This window comes from Sus scrofa, chromosome 14 (assembly GCF_054392235.1).
Source record: "Sus scrofa isolate SSC_HxYL_T2T_F1_AM1 chromosome 14, Sscrofa_HxYL_maternal_Yorkshire_Landrace_v2.0, whole genome shotgun sequence".
NCBI classification, from domain to species: Eukaryota; Metazoa; Chordata; class Mammalia; order Artiodactyla; family Suidae; genus Sus; species Sus scrofa.
Window position 1 is genome coordinate 140,939,789 of NC_139396.1, and position 13,024 is coordinate 140,952,812.

Below are 13,024 nucleotides of genomic sequence, written 5' to 3' on the forward strand. Positions count from 1 at the left end.
GGACTCCTAAAATTAATGAAGTCCACAAATCCCACTGCCTTGAGAAAAGAACTCCAGTGTTGGCATGGCTCATTGTCTCAGGTCAGATATGAAACTCATTTGTTTGTTGACTGATTTTATTAAGATTCTAAAGAAGAAGAGGAAAAGAAAATGTGCCTCCAGTTGAAGGTATTGGGATATGTGAGGGCAACTGAATCTAATGTTTCCTGGAACACCAATTTTATGTCTTTAAAAAACCCGGAAGGAATACAACTTAGCTTATTACCTTAAAAGAGCCATGTCTTGGTTTACAGAATTTCTTCCAGTGCCAGTGAAGAGCATGGCTTTGAGAGGACTGGTGATATTTTTGTAGCATCTGCAAAGGGTGAATTTAGGTGAATTAGAAAAAAAATAAAAAGGACATCCCTTCCTTAAGAAACTTTATTGCCATCTGCCGGGAAATTGTAATAATAGCTGCAAAAAATCTAAGAGAACAGAAAGTTGAGAGTCATCCTCCTAACTTGAGCTGTGTACAACTTAAACAACACTAAGTGGTAGCTTGCGTTTTCTCAGATACTAGTTCCATAGCCTCCTAAAGAGTTTTATATGGGGAAATGGGTGATGGATGGTTATGTTTATCTAGCGTGCTTCGTTTCAATTCTTATACTTGCCATATCCTTTAATAAACTCATGGGCTTTATGGATTTCTAAACAGGAGGATAATAGCATTTCCCAGATTTCTAGGCCCAACAGATGAGGGGGCAGGAGGAGAACAGAATCTTTTCTTCAGGGACCAATTCCAGAGAAAACATTCTGTGAAACACATCTTGAACAACATTTATCTGAAGAAATAACACCCCTCATCTCCTCCTATATATATATATATAGATCCTTTATGTACATATAGATCCTTTATATATATATATAGGATATATACAGATCCATATAGTTATCTCTCCATATATATATCCTTTATATATGCATCCTTTTATACATATATATCCTTTATGTATATATCCATATATATATGTAATTTATATGTATGCATGTAATTTCATGTGTCAATCCTTTCACTTTCTGATCTTTCTGAAAAAATGAATTTATTAACCTTAGAAGAAATATTGGGGATAATCTAACATCATTCAGGTTGTTTCAAACAGGAGGGATGTGTACTGAACTGGAATCGGGGGAGTAAGGGTCCATCTACTTGAGTGTTTCTTTCTCGTGGGTGTTGAATACATGTCCCAGAGCATGTCCTTATGACCAGATCTTTTTGTTCTTCTGTCCTCCTCCCTACAATACAGTAAACCTCCCCTTCCCAGTCTCTTCACTCACTTATGAGCTGGCAGGCACGTTTAAATTAAGTTCTGAGATGAAAAGCCATAAGTGATTTTCCAATCCAGTTCTACCAGCAATAGAATGAGTGCATCTTGACTTAATCTCCGTTAGATTCTTGTTTTTGATTGTCTGTTACCAAGTCACTGGCACTGAGATGGTGATTATAAGATTAGCACACCTAAAATCTCAAGAGGATCTGTTGGGTTTCAATCTCACTATGACTATAAAATACTTTTTTTTTTACCTAAGGAATGTCCTGGGCTTTCTAGTAAAGTCATTAGCTCCCTTATCACTGAAGAGATAACAAAAATAACCAGACCAGTGCTTGTCAAGTACCCTGGAGAGAAGTTTCAAACTTTGGATTTTGAACTAGATGACATTTAAGGTTGTGTACAATTCCAAGAATCATTTTTTTTTTTTGGCAGATAAATTCCACTGAACTTTTAACTCTGGAAGTTCCAAATAAATGTAATCATAATAGTCAGGATCACACAGTGCTTAAGATAATGAGCTTAGAATCAGATAGTCTTGTCTTTGGACTTCAGTTCCACCACATAGTTTCTTTGAAGCCTTAAGAAAGTTAATTTCTGTGACTCACACCATCCTAGCCTATGAAATGGGAACACTGACAATATTACTACACAGAAAGGTTTTATGAATTAAATGTAATAATCAAAGATACATAGCCCAGTGCCTACCATATCAAAAGCACTCAACGGATATTAGCTGTTATTATCATTGCCATTTTTATTGAATGTAATTACAAGTAGAAGGGCCAATAAACAATTTCTCCAGCAAAAAAAAAAAAAAAAAAAAAAAAGAACAAGAAAAAGTAAGTAAACAAAACCGAAGCAATATGCTTTAACTATCTAACATCAGTCATAAATCTTTTCTTGGTTTGGAACATAGAGATTTGGGAAAAGATTGTCACCTTAGCTTTATCTGTTCGTACTCTCCACTCACATTTGTAACCTGTACTCTACCCTGAATTCCTTCTTCCGCAAATCTATAAAGCCCTCTCCAAGCACCATTTTCTATGGCTCAAATGAGTTATGAAAATTGTACCTAATACATATCAACCATTAGCCATCTATTCCTTCAACAACTTATTTATTAAGATCTATGTTACAAGCAGTGGGTTAGGCATTAAAGACCAACTGGAAAATACAGTAGGTTTGGTCCCTGTCATTGTGTAGTGCTGCTCACACTAGGAGTGGTGGTAACGGGGGTGACAATATACAGGCATCTCTCTCTCTCTCTTTTTCTCTCTGATATTCAGCAAAAGTGGAAACTTCCCTTTGCAATATGACTTTGCAGTGCCTATCAATAAGACCTAGAGTGTCTTACTCCACAGTTAATCTAGGTTTGCCCATGTTACCAGGTTTGGTCCATGGAATAGGAGAAAAATGTGTCTAACACAGAGGTATGCAAACTAGTTGCCAGTGAGCCTTGCCGTCTCTTGCTGCTATTGGGAGCCCTGCAATATAGGTTTACAGAATTCAGAACAGTATTTGCTTTTTTGAGTGGAAGTGTATTGACTAGGAAGTGGCACTAGAGAGCCTTCTGAAAATAGTCTATATCTTTGGGTGGCCATTGCACAAATGTGTGCATAAGCAAAAATTCATTGAGTAGAAATACTAAGTATTTACTCTAATATATATTGTCCTTACTCTATGTACACATCTATGGACACGTGTGTACACATGCACACACACACACATATGTGTGTGCACATAACTAAAAGGGAATTGTCCATGAGTTATTGAAAAAAAAGGGAGTTCCCATTGTGGCTCAGTGTGGTAAAAGCCTGACAGAGCATTCATGAGGATGTAGGTGTGATCCCTGGCCTAGCTCAGTGGGTTAAAGATCCAGTGTTGCTGTAAGCTGTGGCATTAAGTCATGGTTTGAGGGGGTTAGATCATGTGTTGCTATGGCTGTAGCACAGGCCTGCAGCTGCAGCTCTGATTCACCCCCTAGCCTGAATACTTTCATATGCTGCAGGTGTGGCCTTAAAAAAAAAAAGTTGGGTGAATCACAGAAACTAGATGTAATAATGGTTTCTATGTGTGTTGAATATGGTCAAAAGATGAAGATGAAAACTATAGTTTGTATTAGATCAACTAATATGGAAGTTGTTGATATACTTGATGAGAGCAAGCAGTTTTTGTGGAAATAGAGAGAATTCCCATTTTATAGGAGGTCTAATGGTGAATAAGAGCTGAGAAATTTGAGATGGTATCATGTTTAAAAGACTGTTTTGAAAATTTTATTAAGAATAACACAGAAATTAATTAGTATTAGCAACGACAATTAATCCAAGAGGGAGTTTTTTTTTTTTTTTTAGATTGGGAGATACTAACATATGCTTATGTATTGATAAGATTTAGGAGAAAAGAAGAATTTGAGATGCAAAAGAGAGGGAGGATAAATGAAGGGGAAGCGTTTTTCTTAAAGTTTAGAGTTTGGAGAGAACTTGCCTTTACATTGTATTATTATTAGCTATCTACTCTATTAGTAGGAATTTAATACATGTAGTATATGTTATATCATTTTTATTACTCCTGATGTACACCTCGTGGCTGGGGGATTTAGACCCAGTTTACTCCTAACTGTCAGGGAAGCCTCTTAAATCCATGACATAACTACCAACTTTAGTTTCTTTTTTCGTTTTGGATACTATGAGTAACATGCAGCCACAGTTTTCTCATAAATGCCATAAAAGATTACAGACAGAAAATAGGCTAAAGAGCTCCCCCCGGAAATCTAAGATTTATAGTCGAGTTTTCCTAGGGTAGAATTGCCTTTAAAATTCACCAAAAGGCTCTTGTGGCTCCTCAAGTTTTAATCTCTCACTTTCATTCCCACAAAACAAGTACATTTCCTCTTTCCCCTGTAAAATTGTCTTGTCACTTGTGACATTAATGCAGAGAGGAAATCTGTTCAAGGCAGTCTTTGCTTCTCTTGATCTTGAGGCATGCCTCAGCTCAGGCATCCCTCAAGTACAAACAGAGATAAAGGGAAAAGAGAGCATGGGCTTGGCTCTCTGGATCTCAAGGAGGGATGGGGAGAGAGCCATGAAGGGTATTGACCCAAATGCCTATCATCTCTTTTCATTTCATACTGCTTTCTCTGACCTCCATCAAAGAATATTAAAAGAGAAGGGACTTTAGAGCTCAATTAATCCACCCTCCATTCTTTTACAGATGAAGGAACAAAGAGGTGAGGTGATTTGCCTAGAGCCTCAGCTAGTTATTGACACAGGAATTCTCAGTCTTTTCCATGCCTTGTTAATTATTCACTGGAAAGGTTGCTTCAAGAGGCTGGGCTGTGATGAAATGCAAGTAACTTAAATGAATGGTTCCCAAATCTGGGCAATCATCAGACTTGGTTATAAATCTTTTTTTTTTTTTTTTTTTAAACTGCAGAGTGCCAAATCCCATTCCGCACGTTATGATATCTGAATCTATGCTAGTGTTCTTGTTCTGAAATCCGTAATGAGGCAGGAAAACGTTAACACAGCAAGCCTAATCTTTAGAAGAATCTGCTTGCATGACTAGCCTTTAACTGGGTACTTGGATTTTGTAAAATTCTCCAAATGATAAGAATAATTTGGGAAGTTCCCTTAAGGGCAAGTGAGTTAAGGATCCAGTGTGGCCCCAGTTGTGGCACAGGTCGCAAATGTGGTCTGAGTTCAATCCCTGGCCTGGGAAATTTCACATGCCATGGGTATGGTGAAGAAAAAAAAAAATACATATATGTATATGAGCCTGCCTGGTGCCCCAATTATGATCTCTCAGTTTTCTTCTAGGAGTCTGACAGTTATGGCTGGCTACTGTGCCTAGATAACCAGTCCTGAATAAAATTTCTGGGCTCTGAGTTTCAAATGGGCTTACCTGGGCAGGAGAATTGGTGCACCCTGCTCTGGGTGCACTTTAGGGAGAGCAAAAGAGGTCTATACATGGATTTAGGCACTAGACACTGCTTGATATATATTTTTTGATCTGGTTGTGTATTCTTACTATGTGACTGCAGTAAATCTTGGCCTTGAGTAAAATTATATGCGAAGTCCTTTGAGTCCATGGTACTTTTGGTCGTTGGGCTGCTGAAACAAACTGTGTCAAAAGTGGTTACACAAGCAGTGACCCAAATGTTGACAAAGAAATATAAAACCATCTTGTGTGTCTTATGAGCAGCCGTGTTAGAAACCTCTGGAACAGACCATAAGGTTTGAAAGTGATGAGGAGGTACCATTTACCCCAAACTTGATTTTACATAAAAATATATAACAGTAGGAGAAATCAAGGAGATGTTCTCAGGTTTTTTTTTTTTTTTTTTTTAACTTTTTAGGGCCACACCTGCAGCATATGGAAGTTACCAGGCTAGGGGTCGAACTGGAACCACAGCTACCAGCCTACACCACAGCCACAGCAATATGGGATCTGAGCCGCACCTACAGCCTACACCACTGCTTGTGGCAATGCCAGATCCCCAACCCTCTGAGTGAGGCCGGGGATTGAACATGCATCCTCATGGATACTAGCCAGGTTCTTAACCTGCTGAATCACAAATGGGAACTCTCAGGTTGATATTTTATACACATCTCAAACTTAATTGTCAAAAGTAAAATTTTGATTTTTTATCCCAAATCATTGTGCTGATATCCTTTCTTTTAGTAAATGGCAATTACAGTTTTCCATTTTTAATTTTCTCAGACTCAAAACGTTAAAGTCACTCTTAATTGCCCCCCTTTTCTCACACCACGTGTAAATCAAGATTATCACAGAAACCAATCTCAAAATATATATCACATAATGCAAAGACTTCATCATAACCTCTACCACTCTTAAATTACTCTCTCTTGCCTACAGTACTGCACTGCTGTCACACTGATTTCCTTCTGCCTACCCATTCCATGGTCACCCTATTTACTCAGTAATAACCCACTCAATCATTGAGTCCTGTATATTACATCTTTCCTCATAATCTGTTTTTTTTTTTTTTTTTTTTTTTTGTCGTCTTTTTAGAGCCTTACTCATGGCATGTGGAGGTTCCCAGGGGAAGGGATGAATCAGAGCTGTAGTTGCCGGCCTATGCCACAGCCACAGCAATGCAGGATACAAGCTATGTCTGTGACCTACATCACAGCTCACGGCAACACCGGATCCTTAACCCACTGAGCGAGGCTGGGGATCAAACCTGCATCCTCTTGGATACTAGTATGGTTCATTAACCACTGACCATGATGGGAACTTCCCCTCATAAACTATTAATGGTATCCCTTCTCAGAATAAAATCCAAAGTCCTTATCATGGCCTACAGGTCTCTTTATAATCTGGCTGCAACTACTGCTCTAATTTCTTACATCTCTTCAGCACACCCTCCGTTCCAGCTCAGTTTTCCTTCTTGCAGTCTCAATCCCACCATACACACCCCCATGTTCGTGAAATTGCTTTTCCCTCTGCCACTTTTCTCTCAAATATTGGTCTGGATCATGTCATACCTTCTGCAGGTTTTAGCCCTAATGTCACCTTATTAAAGAATCTTTTCCTGAGCAACCTAAGTAAAATAGCACCCCTCGTTCCTTGCCCTTCTCTGTTGCCTTATTGAGCTTGCTTTTTCTTCACAGTGCTTCTGAAGCCTGGAATGAGTACATATGCATTTGTATATTTGATTATTGACTTCTTTCTCCTAGAATAATATAATGTAAGCTCCATGAGATGACACTTGGTTCTGTTCTCTGCTCTGGAGACAGAACCTCACAGCGTTTAGGACAGCCACTGACGTAGATGAGGTGGCAGAAAATAGGCTGAAGGAAGGAATGGATAAAGCGGGGACTGAGCTGAGATATGGAGGGTGAGAAGAATCTTGCAGGAAATGGGGATGGTAATAGGAGACCTTTCTGAAACAAGCCTCAGGTAAAATGAGGACCAAAAGAAGGACACAGGAAACTGTTTCAGAGAGCAGGGGACAAAGCAGCTAAGGCAGTGACGTACGCTACAGTGGTAGCACACAAGTCCAGCTCTCCTTCCTTTTCCCTCCCTCTGTTATTCTTAGAATCATAAAGATTTCCTCAGTTCTCGGTTCCAAGCTCTGAGCTGTCACAGCAGACTGACACAAAGGACATGGGACAGCTCCTTCTAGCTTGGTCTTGCTTGGGGGCCTTTGGTAAGTCTGTGAACCTCTCTTTTCCAGGGCTGCATCCATTGAGAAGCTGGATTACAGGGCTACTCCTCTGGGATCCTGCAAAGCTACAATGATTAATGCCAGGCACGGCCTTTAACCTAACCTTTCAGAGGAAAACAGAAGAACGTGCCTTTCTTCCTTTCCCTTTCTTAATTTTTAAAAATAGGCCTCTGAATTCCAAATAAGCCAACACTACATCGAAAACTTGCAAGTGGTTAAAAAAAAAAAATCTTGGGCACAGGACACAAAAACTTCTTAGAAACTGAAACATTTGTATGAAGAAAGAAAAGCACTATGCATTTTAAAAGCAGAATCATATGAAATAGATATCTATTTCTAGATATCTCTCTGTGTGTTTCATGCATTTTCTTTTTTCTCCTGCTGCTTAAGGGGATAATAGGACAAGTGACATTTCTATTACATATAAAAATTATTTGTTTTATCCATGTTCTGGATATATTTGCCAGCTGGCCTATTATGGCTAGAAGGGAACTATGATGAAAAAGGAAATTCCACTCAGGATATTTGGGTATTGCATGTTTTATAAGGAAGATGTATGTATAATTATGGAAAGGGTATTTGGAGTAAAATGGTGGAAGCAGGTATAAAAGCAGATGTGTTTTATGTCACTTTTCCTTTTACCCTAGCTATGACAAAAGCTAAACTGGATTAGAAATATTCTATTTAGATACAATTATTTTTCAGGAATTTGAAGTGAGAATAGGTTTTTATGGCATCTTGCCATATGACCAACAACAAAAACTCATTTACAAGAACCTCCTGCATTTTATGGAATCCCAGGGTCAACTAAGAACTGGAGAGCAATATACAGAAATAGTTAAAAATGTGGGTTCTGAAGTTAGACCATCTGGAATCAACACTCAATTTCACCATCTTACGAGATGTGCACTTTAGCCAAATTCTCTCTTCCTTTGTTTTGTCAAAGGTTGAATTATTGCAATTATGTGATCAGATAATCCCCGCAGAACATGTAGAACAGTGATTGTCAAATAATGAATGACCAATAAATGAGCCCTATCATTAGTAACTATATGAGACACTAATTCTGTGCTAAATCAATCACAATGCCAGGAAAGATTATTCTCCTTTTAAATTTAAAGGTATTGTTCAACAAAGATTTATCAAAAACTTAATATGTGCTACATGCCAATCTGTATGAGGTAGGTGACAAAAAATAAAAATGACCTTTCTTTCTCTTAAGGAGGAGGCAGTATGAATAGGACAGTAAGACGTGCGTATATGTTAATCAATCGAAAGAACTCTATGATCAATTGCCAAACAAACTGCATAAAAAACACTTGCTTAAAATTCAAAAGAAAGATTAGTATGTGCTATGGAGGGATCACATATGGGAAAAAACGTAATTTATACCTCACAAGGTGAATACATTTGGCCTGGATGAAAGGGAGGGGAAAGACATTCCAAACCTAGGAATGAACTGACCAGGATGTGGCATTTGGAGATACAGATGTCTTTAAGTGTTAGTAAATAAATCCTGTTGGGTGGGACAGATTCCTCTTGCTTAAATGAATAGAGAATAAGGTTAGCATTATAGGTTAATGTGGGAATTGGGGCCTGGAGACCTGTTGAGCACAGGCAAAGAATTTTTCCATCAAAGGAAAGACCTGCCTAAGATAGTGGGGAGATCCTTAATACAGAAGTCATGACAGGAGAGCCTCAACTTGGATGGGAGAGGGATAGGTGACGTCTAACATTTTTCTCAAGTTCAGATTCTATGGCTTTGCTGTGGAAACCCCACCAATATGGGCATGTTGGTTTGAAAAAGAACTTCTGAAGCCTCCCTTTTCATTCATTCCGTGGGTATATTACCTCTCCCTGTCTAGAGGGGCTCACACAGAGCAGACAACATAGGTAGTGTAGGGACTGTTTTCACTCTTTAGTAGCTGCCTCACTTTGATAGCTTACAGCTGTCAAAGATTCGAGGGATTAATTTCTATAAAATTGCCTTCTACACTGTCATGGACAGTGTCAATGCAAGATTAAAGGCAGTTGTTTAAATTTGATATTTTAAACTCACAATAAGTTCTGGGAACAAGGCAGTAAACAAAGCTAGACTTTGTGAACTGAAGTTTGGCACTTGCCATCAGCCTCTACATGGATTAAATTATAAGCCACTGCAACTGCTGACCCTCAGCATCCTTTGAGCAGAGCTCATGGTCAAAGTCAGGAGTGAGGCACTCTGTGCTCTGGGAAAATTGGAAGAACAGGTCTTCAGATAGTCAGATATTTTAGGAGATTTTCTGAGCCTAATTCTTGCATCTCCTCATATCTACAAAAACACAAAAACCCTTCATGTTGATGTCTGCTTCTTGTGACTATCAGTAACCCTTCAGGAGATCAGCAACAAACTTTTTTAAAATGTGTGTATGCCTCATGCACCTCCACCTCACCTTTATCATATACTGATAGTTCCCCTTTTCCTCTGTGGGTGGTATTTCAGGGCTCTCTGAAATACTGCCACCTGGTTTGTAGTTGAAGATAAAACAAAGAATGTCACTGTCATCTGTGAATGCAGTCACCTGCAACGGTGAGAGCAGGTGAGTCCTGGAGACTGTGAAAACTCAGGATACTGGCCCTGATAGAGAAGGTGCATATCAAAGGAATGATTTCAGTGAGCCCAGGCCTCTTTTGTTCCTGCTACCTGCCCTTTGTTGAAAAAACTCCTATATATCCTAGCTCCCCCCTCACTGCCTTGGAGTGGTTTCTCAGGGCTACCAGAGATGCTGTCTCCCAGGCTTAAGTTCTAATTTTGCCCCAAATAAAACTTAACTCTTAACTCTCAGGTTGTGCATTTGTTTAAGTCAACAACTTCAAACTCCTGTATACTTCCTTTCCATTCCAGCTCACACACATCATCACTTCTGTTTGCATGTGAACCCTCACTGCCTTTTCATCTTCTTTAGTGGGAAATACTGTGTAAGTGAAGGACATATGTATTTGCCTCCTCCTCCCCCCAAATTCTCCAAGAAGTGGGCATTATTGTGTCCTCATTTCTCAGATGAAGAAAGTGGTACTGAGCTAAGGCAGGTAGCTGTCAAAGCCCAGGGTCATAGTCTTTAATGGGCAAAGTCAGGCCTTGAATCTAGTTCATCTCTGCTGGATGCTGAAGTCTGGCTATGAAGTTTTGCTATAGGCTTCCCTGGCTGCACCGCAGAGACCCTGCAGCCAGGGGCCTGCCATCCACCTGCTGCTCCTTGAGAGGTGGGCTTGAGGCTACCCAGGACACTTCACTGTGGCTATCTTCCTTCCATCAGCTTTGCCTTTGTGCTGCCTAAATATTCTTTACTCTCCTTTTTCAGTCAACTGTGTTCCTTTCAAAACTCACATGTTCTCTTCCCAGTGACAGGTCAAATACAGTTATAAAAAGGAACTTTCTTGAATAAATGGCCATATAGTGAGGCACTGGAAAGAGCAGCGATGGGCCTCTCTGGAGAGTAGCTTTCAGTTTTGACTCAGGCACTCACTTGTTAAATTTCAACATCCAGTTTAACTCTTTGTGCCTCAGTTTCTTCATCTATAAAAGAAGAGCGAACTGCCTGCCTTCTTTATTCGTTAGGGCTGCAGTGAGGATGAGGTCAGTCATTTACATGGAGAGAAAGCACTAAACAAGTGGAAAGGGCTGTTACTTGACAGGGAGCTTTGCTGGAGAGAAGCAATCGGATTAACAGTAGCTGAGTTCACATCCTAAGTGATGCCACTCACTGTTAGAGTGAGTTTGGGTATGTTGCTTCAAGACCCCGAGTTTCCCTTTTCTAATCTGAAAAATGGGGGCACAGGGTTTCTCATAGGATTTTGGTGAAGATGAATTAGTTTGCTTAGAACTTAGTTGTTTATACATCATTCTAATATTTACCATAATAACAATAATAATAATTATCATTATTACTTTGGCCATGCCCACAGCATGGGAAAGTTCCCTGGTCACGGATGGAACCCAAGCCACAGCTGTAACCAGCGCCACAGCAGTGATGATGCCAGATCCTTAACCTGCTGAGCCACCAGAGAACTCCCATAATTGATTACTGGTAGGAAATAAAGTATTTATAAAATTCAAATAAACATACATAAAGATTAGAGATGAGTAAGTTTTATTGAAAGGACTTCATGCTGCTGGGGATCTTCTGGAGCTGTCAAAGAAACCTATATAAATATGTGGCAGCCCAGTCTAAAAGGTTAGGCACACAGTCTCAGCAGGCTATAAAAAGGTCAATTGTCTGAGACAAAGACTTCCATTCAGTGATGGGGGTTTATGAAGACTTGGTTGGTCATTGACCACTACCACTAATCTTGTCTTGATATGAGCATGAGTTGGGAAGGTCCCTGATATTGCTACTGTCAAGAGGAGGCAGCACGGTGAATTTGCCTTCACCAGCCTCAGTCCCTTCCTATTCTGAGAGCAGATGCAGCTGTGCCTCACTGGGTAGGGTGAGTTAGGCTGACCAAGAATTGGAACTTCCGTAACACCTGTGGTGTCCAATTCCTTAATTTTTGGCTGCATCCCAGGCTTGCTCACTGGCTGTGATCTGGAAAGCTGCTGGCCTTCAAAAGGATAGGCTTGTTCCAAAAACCCAGATGCTAGAAATAACGATGGTAAGAAATATGTCTTTATAAAAGAAAGAAGCAGCATAAAAAAAAATGAACATGTTAACACTTGTGTTTAACATGGGGTTTGGAATCTGGTGTATGGGGCATAAACTGCAGTTCCTATTCACTGTCTTTATATTTCTAGACAAATGGCATATTCTGAGTTCCAGTTTCATCGTCTGTTTAAAGGGGATAATAATGCCAGTCTTTCTGGTTTGCTGTGATTAAATATTTTTAAATGAGAAGATGTAGATAATGAGAGGAATATTGTGATGGACATATACTAAATGTTCAAATATGAAAGCTATTTCTTTGACATTTTCCTCTTTTGGGAACATAGATACAAACACAAAATATTTATTGTGCTTCTGCCTGTTTGTGTCAAAAAGAAGGTCCTATTATTTAGTGCTAATCTTGGATAAGGCAGTTTGCTAGAAGTGTGGGGAATACAAAGATGTTTACTTAGTAGCCCTTTTCCTTAAATATCTTCCAAGCCAGTAAAACATAAATAAAAAAATGAGTTGCAAAAGGTTTTATACACATAGGACCTAATAAGTGGTCAAGATAGCAAGTTCTGAAGGAACTGAGATGAGGGAATGGAATGATCTTGGAACACATTTCATAAAAAATCATATTTTGTTTTACTGAGGCTTTCAATATGTCAGTTAGCCTGCTGACCCTTAAAATTGTGAGTGGCAACACTGTCCTAAGAACTGCTGGAGGTCATGTTTGAGTTGGACCTTGAAGGGTAAACAGGAAATGCATGAAGGAAGAAGATAAATTTGGATTCAGTTCCCCATGGTTTTAATTAAGTAAAGAGAAAAAAAAATTCATTTACTTTTTTCCTTCACTGGAGCTTATATTACTTAGTGATAATTCTTGTATGTTTGTCTTCACC

General features: G+C 39.2%; 1 protein-coding gene across 1 annotated transcript in view; it reads right to left on the reverse strand.

The window, feature by feature from the left end:
* Nucleotides 1–229: 229 nt before the first annotated feature.
* LOC106506120 (uncharacterized) overlaps nucleotides 230–13,024 on the reverse strand; it is a 396,310-nt gene continuing 383,515 nt past the window's right edge. The window contains exon 8 of the mRNA XM_084993374.1: nucleotides 230–355. The gene's annotated coding sequence lies outside the window, so the exon portion shown is untranslated. The remainder of the gene's footprint in view (nucleotides 356–13,024) is intronic.